The 12,145-nt window shown below is 40.4% G+C and overlaps 1 non-coding gene across 1 annotated transcript; it reads left to right on the forward strand.

The window, feature by feature from the left end:
* The first annotated feature begins 9,282 nt into the window (after nucleotides 1-9,282).
* LOC145402396 (5S ribosomal RNA) lies at nucleotides 9,283-9,401 on the forward strand. Its single transcript, XR_013897751.1, has one exon. It is a non-coding gene; the product is annotated as a 5S ribosomal RNA (ribosomal RNA).
* Nucleotides 9,402-12,145: the final 2,744 nt, after the last annotated feature.

The following is a 12,145-nucleotide window of genomic DNA, read 5'->3' on the forward strand; positions in this document are numbered from 1 at the left end:
AATTTGGCGATCTCTTATCAGGATATTCAGGATATTATCATAAGGATATTGCTTGATATTTTGTGACTGTGATTTATTCATGATGTCTACTATTACTACTCTTGATGAAGCCAAAGAAATTGTTGTCAAATGTGCAAACAGTGTGTGATGTAGAAAACAGAACAAAGAATGAACTTAAGCTTGTTGCTCAACAATTGGGAATTGCAATTCGCTCTCATCATTCTAAAGTTCAAATTGTTGGCATGATTAATAAAAGCTTGTTTAATGTAACTCCTCCAGATGAGCAAACGCAGATTGAAATAGCTAAGTTACAGCAAGCCCTGCAGGAGGCTCGTGCTAAGGAGGCTGAGTTTCAGGCTCGTGCTAAGGAGGCTTAGTCTCAGGCTCGTATTCAGGAGGCACAGGCACAGGCTCAGGCACAAATTGAATTTGCTAGGATTCAGGCAGATCATGAGTATCGCATGAAACAAGGTGGAACTGGATCATCTAGCTCTGATGATTTTGATGTGGCTAAAAATGTTAAATTTGTCCCTCCTTTTAATGAATCTGATTTAACAAAGTATATTCAGTTGTTTGAGAGGGTAGCTACAGATTTTATTTGGCCCAAAAAGTATTGGCCAGTACTCCTTCAGACTGTTCTCACCGGTAAAGCTCAAGTAACTTATGCATCTTTGCCTCAGCATCAATCTGATAATTATGATGTAGTTAAGAGCTTGATTCTTAAGGCCTATGAGCTTGTTCCCGAAGCCTATAGAGTAAAATTTAGGACAACTTATAAGCAAGATAACCAATCCCATGTTGAGTATGCAAAAATCAAAGAAGATCTGTTAGAGCAGTGGTTAAATTCTAAGAATGTAAATTCTGATTTTGATAAATTTAAGCAGATGATTTAGCTGGAGGACTTCAAAACGTGTATTAATAAAGATGTAAGCCTATATCTTGATGAGAAAAGAATAGATAATTTGTCTGATGCTGCAGTTTTAGCTGATGAATATGTTCTCACTCACAAGAGATATTCTAAAGAAAAAAGGAAAGCTGAGAGTAAGTACGTTGCCTCTACTCAGAGTACAGGTAAAAGGAAAGAGAATAAAGATGATGTTTCTCAGGAAGTAAATACCAGCTTCACCTCTAGATTTCAGAAAAGTAAATGTACTTATTGTAGTAAGCTTGGTCATACTGCGGAGAAATGTTTCAGGAGACAGCGTGATGTGGACAAAAAGGAGTCTTTAAATATTCAGTCAATTGCTCTAGTGTCCACCCTTGAGAGTTCCCAGAATTCTTTAACCGAGTTAACTGAACCTGCTTTGAGAGGTAAATTAAATTCTCATGATGAAGCTCCACTTTTGAGCAGTAACGTGGGTGACACTGTCAAGAGTTCATGTGCTAATTTCCTGTCTGATGGTTTTGTCAGTCCTCTGGACAGTAATGACAGGAAATCAGTTAAAGTATATCGTGATACAGGTGCTTGCCAATCCCTTATGCTGACCACTGTTCTAAGCTCTAATGTTAATTCCTCTGATGAAACTATAATCTTACAAGGTGTAGGGAATAATTACTTCTCTGTCCCTCAGTGCAGAGTGAAATTTAGAGTCTGGTTTTGTTAATGGTTCCGTTATGGTTGGGTTGGTTGAGACACTCCCAATGTCAGGTGTAACTTTCATACTTGGAAATGATATTGGTGGAAGTCAAGTGTGTCCAGCTCCTCAGTTGTCTTGTGAACCAATGACTGCGACCCAGGATTGTGATGTTCCTGATGTGTTCTCTGCATGGGCTGTCACTAGGGCTAAGTCTAAAGTTACTGGTGACTTAGAGGATAATGATGATGATGTTGTTATCCTAGCTGACACTTTTCTTGCTAATTTGGACCACTCACCAGATGAGGCAGTACCCCGTAGTGTTGATAATTTGTCTCGTCAAGGGTTGGTTGAGTTGCACGTTGCTGACCCTGAGTTGAAAGGTCTAGCTAACTCTGCTTGCAGTAAGGAAGAGTCAACTGGTGCTTCTACTTGTTATTACATAAAGTCAGGAGTACTTATGAGGAAGTGGAGACCCCCAACAGCATCAGCCGACTGTGAATGGGAGGTTGTACATCAAGTTGTCATCCCTCGTGTTTATAGGCAGGATATCATTAGACTAGCTCATGATTCCAGTTTGGCAGGACACCTTGGAGTGAGGAAGACTGTGGTACGCATTTTGAAACACTTCTACTGGCCAGGTATCTTCAGAGATGTTTCCTGGTATTGTAAGTCTTGCCACACCTGTCAAGTTGTGGGGAAGTCTAATCAGACCGAAAAGGTTGCACCTCTGGTTCCCATTCCTCCTTTTCAGGCGCCATTCACCCGTGTGTTGGTGGATATTGTGGGCCCTCTTCCTAAGACTTCTTCAGGATTTTCTTATGTGTTGACCCTGATTGATATGGCTACTCGTTATCCTGAAGCCATTCCACTTAGGAATATATCAGCAAAGAACGTGGTTAAGGAAATGCTAGGGTTCTTCACCAAGTTTGGTCTGCCCAAGGAGGTACAGTCAGACCGGGGAAGTAATTTCATGTCAAATGTTTTCAAGCAGTCTCTGAAAGAGTTGGGCATCACCCAGATCACGTCTTGAGCTTACCATCCCCAGACCCAAGGAGCGTTGGAGAGATATCATCAAACACTCAAATCGATGCTCAGGAAATACTGTTTGTAACATCAGAAAGACTGGGATAAAGGTCTTCCTTTCATTGTATTTGCCGCAAGAGAATCTCCAAATGAATCACTGGCCTTCTCACCCTTTGAACTACTGTTTGGCCATGAAGTAAGAGGACCCCTTAAGCTACTCGAGGAATGCTGACTGTCAGAGGAAGATGACGTCAACCTGCTGAAGTATGTGATGAAGTTCAAAGAACGACTGTCCACTGCTTTACAGCTGGTGAGAGAGAATTTAGGAGCTGCTCAGGAGAAGATGAAGACTTGGTATGATATGAAGTCCAGGTTACATCACTTTCAGCCAGGAGATCAGGTTTTGATTCTGCTACCGGTGCATGGGCAACCTCTTCAAGCCAAGTTTAGTGGTCCTTATTTCGTGGAGAAGAAACTCAGCGATGTCAACTATGTCATCACCACACCAGATCGTAGAAAGAACAAGCAACTTTGTCACATCAACATGCTAAAGTTGTATCACAGGCGGGACGAAAATAACCCAGTTTGCACTGTACCTGTTCCACCCGAGTCTGCAAGTGAAGCTCTCCCATGCAGTATGAGCCTGAGTGATAGTTTGGGGAAGAATCCTGATATCATGAATGATCTCCAGACTAAGCTTTCTTACCTAGCTCCCGAGGAAAGGCAGGAGTTTTCGGCGTTACTGCAGGAGTACTCGCAAGTGTTCCGTGCCACTCCAGGAAGAACCACTGTGTTGATGCATGATGTCGATGTTGGAGACGCAAAGCCAATTAAACTGCCTCCTTACCGTGTGAACCCAGTGAAAGTTCCTCTCATCCAGAAGGAGCTTGGCTACCTGTTGGACCACAAGATGATTGAACCCTGTCAGAGCGAGTGGAGTTCTCCTGTCACTCTAGTCCCTAAGCTAGGTGGGTCACAGCGGCTTTGCATCGACTACAGACGTGTTAATCAGATAACCAAAACAGACAGTTACCCTCTCCCTCGCGTGGAAGATTGCATAGAAAGATCGGAAAGGCTAGGTACATAAGTAAGTTTGATTTGTTAAAGGGATACTGGCAAGTACCTATGACTGAACGTGCTAGGGAGATCTCATGTTTTGTAACACTAGGAAAGACTTTTGCATGTTCTGTAATGCCATATGGTATGAAGAATGCACCAGCCACTTTTCAGAAGCTCATGAATGTTGTAACAGAGGGTTTGGCAGGGTGTGTTGTTTATATTGATGATGTATTAATCTTCAGTGACAACTGGAAAGATCACCTATGCCATGTCAGTAAATTTCTTGAGCGTTTGGTTCAGGCTAATCTTGTAGCTAATTTATCAAACTGTGAGTTTGGTCAAGCTAAAGATCAGTACCTTGGGTACGTAATTGGTGATGGACACGTTGCACCACCAGGAGCTAAGGTTCAGGTTATAAGTGATCTTCCCAGACCTAAAAGTAGGAAAGAGCTACAAAGATTTTTGGGAATGGTAGGTTATTACAGGAGATTTGTTCTTAACTTTTCAATTCTTGTATCACCACTTACAGACCTACTGAAAAAGGGAGTTAAATTTGTCTGGACCGATAACTGTGAATCATCTTTCAGTAAACTTAAAACTATCCTATTAAGTCAGCCAGTGCTCGCTACTCCAAATTTTGCTAAGCCTTTTAAGATGGCAATTGATGTATGTGATACAGGAGCTGGGGCTGTTTTGCTACAAGAGGATGATCATGGTATTGAACACCCTGTATCTTATTACAGTAAGAAGTTCACTCCACCTCAGAAGAACTACTCAACTATTGAGAAAGAGGTTTTGGCTTTGATTTTGGGTTTACAGCATTTTTCATTTTATTTGTGTTCTGGTTTTGACCCCATAGTCATTTATACCGATCATAACCCACTGAAATTCCTTAGTAAGTTTAAAGATAAATGTCAGAGATTGACAAGATGGAGTCTACTTCTTCAGGACTATTCATTAGACATACATGTCAAGGGGAAAGAAAATGTCATTGCAGATTGCTTATCTAGACCTTAGACAGATTGTTTTAGAGTAATAAGAAATTTTCTTTGTAAATTTCTTTTTCTTTGTGGGGAGGTGTTACATAGCCTATGATTTCATGATCCTTTGTATAATTCTAACGTATAGTATGCTGCATGTTTGATCATGATTCGCCACGTGGCTTCCATAGTGACCAGGCTTGCGTGTTCTACCTCACTTCCCCTTCCCCCCCTTACAGTAGAGTAAGTCGTTCTTTCTGTTGATTAGAGCATGAGTGTCGGCTCTTCGTCCTCTGTGCCTTCATTTGAGCGTCCTTCTTGCAAGTTGAATCAAGCTCTGCCGGCCCCCTATATAATGAGCTCAGTCTCTGCATTAGTTGCCACTTAGATCTACTCCTTATTTTGTTCACATCCCTGTCCTCCCGTGTATAGTGTATTATTATTTTTGTGAGTGCTCAGGAAGTCTCCAGCCATCTAGCTGCTGTATAATTTGAGTATAAGTGTTGTTACCATTTTTTTTTGTACTGTGTATCATGGGCCGTTAATTCGTTGGGCTGGTGGGGTTTTTGCTGGCAGCCAGTATTAATAATATTTTGTATCTGTAATAATATTATATCTTGCTTTAACTGAGCATTATCCGGTTCTCTCATTTATGAGGGCTGACTTAGATAAATTTGTTCTTGCTAAATTCGCGTTAATAGAGGCTATTGCAGTTAACCATATCTGTAACCTGTTTTGCCATTACATTATCCTTATGAGTCCTGAATGTTTAGTTGTTAGTTTGTGCGTTAAACTTTAACTTGTAATTTTACCTAAGTCTTTTGTTTTGAACCTGGAACTTTGCGGGACAGTTGTGATTTTAGTATTCTCACTTGAAGTGTTCATTATCTCTCTCTGTTCCGTAACACTATACACACCGTGTAACAGTGTCCGAAGAACCGCCGCTAAGATCTAGGTTCTTATAACCAATCAGCTTCATACGTGATAAAATAGTGATAATCAGTCTGCTAAGCGTCCCTGCAGTACGTTGCAATGCACAATCAGTGTATAATTTTGCTATGTTGCTATACTTCTATTTTTTTTTTTTTTTTAAATAACAGAACAGAGGAAGGAAAAACAAATAAATAAAAAAAATAATCCATACACCAGATTACTGGTGTCCTCTGTTCATAAAATATCTGTAACAGTTAGACTTGAACAGCTGTGGATTGAAGTTTGGAGGGAAACAACTCTGGGGAAGCGAGTTCCAAAGAGATACAGTACGGGGAATGAAAGAATTCTGATAGGCAGAAGTTCTGCAATATGGCTGAGTGACGTTCCAGTCATGAGCGCTACCAGATGCCCGTGTAGCACGAGGGAAGGCACGGAGAGGTGGCACCATGGATGCAACTTCATCTGAGCATTTGCCATAAAAATATCTAAAATAATGCAAGGGAGGCAACTTTCTTTCTTACTTGTAGGGGAGGTTGTTTATTTGTAATGGCAGGGTTGTTAATGATTCTAACAGCCTTGTTCTGAATTTTGTCCAGTTGTTTTAATGCAACCTCTCCATATCCATTCCACAAGGGTGAGCAATATTCAAGCTGAGAGCGCACATGACTCTTATAAATTTTATCTAACTGCTCGTCAGTGAAGAAGTTACGGACTCTGTACATTAATCCAAGTTTCATTGAGGCGGTGTTAGCAAGTGATCTAACATGAGAGGTCCAGCTAAGGGCATTGTTAAGTGAGACGCCGAGAATTTCAATACTTTTGGAGATGGGAATATTAGTAGTATTGAAGGTAATATACGAATCTGGCAATATCTGTCTATTAGTAAATTGTATATATTTAGTTTTACTAGCATTAAATGAGACAAGGTTGTTTTGTCCCCATTCACTGATCGTAGGGTCTTGATTTATCGAGATAGCTATACTGAGTTGAGAGTTAGAGATATTAGACTTTGTAAATGGGTGTCTGAATGTGAATGAACTATGTAGTGGTCAGTCATCTGCATATGAATGGATGGGATTGTGGGTAACAGATTAGAGATCATTAATATGAACCAGGAACAGGGTTGGGGCCAGAACTGATCCCTGCTGTACGCCGGCGTTAATTGAGTGGAAATTGGAATATGCATCATCTACTTTTACTCTTATTTTCCTGTCACAGAGATATGAGGAGATCAAAGGAACAAAAGACGTTAGTCCATAGCAAGGGAGTTTGGACTGCAGGGAACGGTGCCATACTCTGTCGAAAGCTTTAGAAATATCAAGGGCTACTGCATGAGTTTCTCCATGTAGGTCAATTGATTGATGGATGGTATGAGTTAGGAGATTATGTCAATGGCGGATCTTTCGTGGCAAAAACCATATTGTCTATCACTAATTAAGTTGTTGGATTCAAGATGTTTAACAATGTGCTTATTAATTACTTTCAAATACTTTACCAAGAGATGTGACTGCTATTGGTCTGTAATCAGAGGGGTCAGAGGAACTTCCTTTCTCCGGAATTGGGTGGATATTGGCTTCTATCCATGAATTTGGGAATAAAGAAGTGCGTATGCATAGTCTGAATAATTTACCTAGAACAGAGGCAAGTTCAGGGGAACACTTTTTCAAAACAATTGGCGGAATTCTATCTGGGCCTGGAGCTTTGTTGGTGGGTAAATTGTCTTACGTATCTTGTCTGTATTTTAAGTGGAACAATTTCGGGTGAGTCAAGCTCTAGTACTGGGACGTTCTGGCTGGCATCGTCTATGGTAGAATTTCTGGCAAATGTACTGGCAAAACTATCTGCTTTTGCACGTGGGTCATTTGTAATGTTGCCATCTGAAGATTTCAGTGGGGGAATCGATGATGATTTGTTAAAGTTGTTATTGAAAGAATTGAGAGTTGACCAGAATATTCTATTGTCATTAGGGTTGTTAAGAAGTTTTGATGCTTGCTTTTGAAGAAAGTTTGATTTAGCAAGATTTATTACAGATTTTGCATGATTTATAACAATTTTAAATTGAGAGAGTGATTCAGATGTTTTTGATTTTAAGTAAGAGTTATATGCTAATGACTTTTGGGCTGTTGCTCTGGCACAGTCGCCATCAAACCATTTTGGAGAGTTCGATCTTTTAGTGAACTATTGACTTGGTATGAATAAATCCACACCAGATAGTATTAAGTCGCAAATGTGGGACTGGGTAGAATTGGGATCACTAGAGAAGAAAGACTGCCATGGAATGTCAGCAAGATATTTTCTAAATCCATCCCAGTTTGCCCTATCAAAGTGCCATCCGGTCACCCTGACAGGTTCAGAATGAGGAGGTGTGTGGGGGGTTAACTAATGAGGCTTTGATGAGATTGTGCTCAGAGGATCCAAGTGGTGACAGTACTTCTATCCTGTATTGATCTGGATTATTTGTCAAGAATAAATCCAAGAGATGGGCATTATGGTCAGGATTATTAGGTATTCTGGTTGGTTGCTTTACCAGCTGGGTGAGAATAAACGATTCTGCAAACGGCTCGCACTCTAGACCAGCGTCATCAGTCCTGGCAGAATGCAATAACCATTCAACAATATGTATGTTAAAATCACCCAAAATGGTAATTTCAGTGCTAAGGGCAAGGTAAAGGTTACTCAAAGGTGTGGAAATGGAATCAAATAAACTGGGTTCCGAAGAAGCACCGGGGGAGCGATAGACTACACAGATGTATTTGGTAATATTTTGACAGTTTAGTTTATACAATGAGTAATCAAAGCTGGATGAGGTGAAGTTTATAATTGTGTCAACTGCATATCAGGATTTAATATAACAACAGGTGCCGCCCTTGTTACGGAAGTTTGTAAGGAGATGGTAACCAGGAAAACAAAATGGTGATATATCAGTAGAGTGAGATTTGTGGTTCTGTGAGAAAAAGGGCCAGAGGGGATATGGATTGAAGGAAAAAATGAACTGAGTTTAAATTTGTGCTAAGGCCGCGTATGTTGGTGAAGAATAAGGCCGCACTTTCACTTCTCCGCTGATGAGCATCATTGGAAATTGCAACAGTCGCTGCCGGCACAGTCACTTGATGGCGACCGGGAGGATCCTGAGCCGCCAGCCCTACCCTGTCGGTGGTGGCAGTCCGAGATACCACCTCATTTGATAGTAAGATTGCAGCGGCCATTGCTAAAGAGAGTGAATAGAAGGTGTGATATGTTATGCGCACGTAGTGTGTTGTAGACAGTTGAAGGTGGAGGTATTATGACAGCATGCTGGCCTACTCTCAGTGTAAAGGAATGCACTGAAAATGTTGAGCAAAGGGAGATGGCCAGGATCAAGTCCTGAGGGCTGGTGAAACGGGAGCTCCAGCTCTCCCTATCACTAGCTTGCCATCCCCCTCGGGAGTACTGGATTGTTCGACTTGTGCTACAGTCTATTCCTACTGTGTGTGGAATCACCATAATACTGGTAAACTTGGCGTCTGCTGTTTCGACCATCATTACACACAGCAACAGCGTAAAAGTAGGTCGCACATATCTAGTACAGTACGGCATCATTTAAGCTTAATTTAATGAGTACTTGATATAAAATCAACAACAGATGTTATTAGCAGTTATGAAGGATCATTATATTATCTGATGTACAGTGAAGAGGATATAACGAGATTGGACAATAAAATACTGATAGTATTTACGGCCATACCACGTTGAGTACACCGCTTCCCGTCCGATCAGCGAAGTTAAGCAACGTTGGGTCTGGTTAGCACTTGGATGGGTGACCGCCTGGGAACACCAGATGCTGTTGGCATAACGTTCTCCCTACGTGTCAAGTGAGGTTGGTGGAGGATTAGTGCCCCTCCCTGTAAAACAATTAACTCTAAGCCCTTGGCCACCCTGTTTAGGATACATGGCGTCTGGCAATGAATGAATGAAAAATTTACTGTTTAGTTACTATTTGCCAAATGATCAAATACCGCAGTTCTTTTAAGACCAAGCGATGTATGGCGAGTCCTTCTGCCAACATGAAATACAACAATGTTACTGCCATATTGCAATGATCGTAAAATGGCGGTGTGATGTATCTTCAGTTAAAACATATTTAGTGTCTAAAAGATTTCCCACAATAAAGGTCAGTTATACCATTAATAAAAATGTACATAGTAATTTAGAGATGTAGCCATATTATCTGACGGAATGAACGTGGTACAATGAGGATGGTAAGTGTAACGGACAATTAGATATTACCTATATTACTGAGTAGTTCTGTGCCAATGTATCAAGCTGTGTATGATGTGTTCTAATATTATCTATCTATCTATCTATCTATAGCCCGACGCCCTAATCCCGCAAAGGGTGGCCGCAGACAAAACGCCTCCAAGTCACTCTGTCACCCACCATTTGACTCCCCTCCCCCCAACTCACCCCCCCTCCCTCATATACCTCTCAACTCCATCCCTCCACCTCATCCTCGGTCTACCCCTCCCTCTCCCTCCCTCCACCTCACCTACATACACCCTCTTAGTCAGTCTTTCATTCTCCATCCTCTCCACATGTCCAAACCACCTCAGTGTATTTCTCCTAATCTTTTCAACCACATCCACATCTACCCCACAACGTTCCTTCACTTCTTCATTCGTCAACCTGTCCCTCTATGTCACTCCACATGCTCCTCTCAAGTAACTCATTTCCACTGCTCTCACTCTTGACTTGTTCCCCTCTAATATTAACATCAAACTATTGTATTCTTACTCTGGATTGTATAAATGTGCTAATATTACACCTGTAAACATTGTAAACTCAGCAATACAACCAAGTACGGATATATTACCGTGAATTATGGCAGCAATGTAATATATGTATTATAGCAGTGTAGTATTATAGTGGTAACAGAATAGCAGTAATATTAAAATATTATTAAAGTATTATTATCGTAAGAGCAGGATAACCAGGAAGCAGCAAAAATAGCAAGTCAAAATCACAACTAAGAAGTAGATCAGCGAATTCTGAGATGATATTAATATTGGCCTTGTAGTTTTGTGTTCGTATGTATAAAATCAAGTCAGTTGAGTCTTGCAAGTACGAATTATGGCTGGTAAAGAAGTTGAAAAAATGCGCAATTTTGTCAGTCAATTTCTAAGCTCACTTAATCTTATAAACTACGTAGGTACATTCTATAAGAAGCCCATCATAAGACTTGCTATCACCGGTGGTAGTGCAAAAAGAGAAGCCCCCCAAATATGACCCCCTTCACCCCCCCCCCCTGTTTTAAAGGGTGGTGGCCGGGGTGGTCGCAACGACGAGTACTGTGTAAACAGCAGTAGATTTTTACCCTCATAGTAAAATACAGCTTAACATCAGTAATGCTTTTCATTGCTGCAGATGTACACCAAGAATGTTGACTTTTATTATAAAAATATTACGAAGCTGATTGTGCATCTAACAATCTATCTATATATATATCTATATAGACACTTATAATTATTAACTTCAACATAATTGAAAAAAATAATGTCAAAAAATGTGAAAAAAACACAAACAAGTATAAAAAAAAAAAATTGAAAAATACAGCGGGAGTAGGGATAGGAGGACCAAAAAGCAAAGAAACGGGAGGGGATGGTCGCTGATACCATTGCTAGCATGTGATACAACATGCTCTGAGGCCCAGCACTACTCCCCCCCCTTTTAATAGGGCAATGGCACTAGTAAAAAGCACGTAAAAAAAAAAAAAATCCCGCTATATATCTCTTGAGGAAATGTCCCCACCCAAAAATCATTACATGGTTAGCGTAATTTAATTCCTCATTCTTAAGTCTGTTAAGGTATGTATGATTGTATAGTATCGTAAAAAGTTGGCAAAGAACAGCCTTCTCAGTGTTACTGCGTTTGTGAGGAGACTTGGATTGCTCAATTTCCTCCAATGAGGAACTATTAGGAGGAAATTCTAACTAACAACAGGAAAAAGGAGGAGTAGTGTTGGGCCTCATGGCATGTTGTATCACATGACATGCGTGCAGTGTTATCAGTGCCTGTCCCTCTTGCTTCTTTGCTTTTTGGTCCTCATCCCTACTCTCGCTGCATTTTTCAAAATATTTTTTACACCTGTTATACGAGTAGTTGTGACGCTGGTTATACGTTCATAATAAATAAACATGATACAAAGATATAAATCATGCAATACACAATGATCTGCCTATCTATCTAGCTACTAGATATGCAAAATAAGGTTTAGGTGTAGGCCTACATTTAGGTTCATGAAGGATCTCAAACGTCATATATGTCCATCACGTTGCTAAATAACTGTATATAATATTCATAGCATAGCAGCATGAATCAGAGCCATTCCAGTCATATATTCTTGCTAAGACTCACATATATCAATTAAGGTAATATTAAGTACTATAGTCGCGGCGCGCGAGTCTGAGGTTGTCATTATCGTGCACCGGCAACCTACCCATCAAGAGTGTGTCTGATTTCGTGTAAAATGATATGCATGTGATTTGTGTATAATATGTTTGTGTAAAATAATATTCGTATATAATATGTTATTGTATA

The sequence above is a fragment of the Coenobita brevimanus genome, chromosome 57 (assembly GCF_032717465.1).
Source record: "Coenobita brevimanus isolate Jiangsu-jjx chromosome 57, ASM3271746v2, whole genome shotgun sequence".
In the NCBI taxonomy this organism is placed as follows: domain Eukaryota; kingdom Metazoa; phylum Arthropoda; class Malacostraca; order Decapoda; family Coenobitidae; genus Coenobita; species Coenobita brevimanus.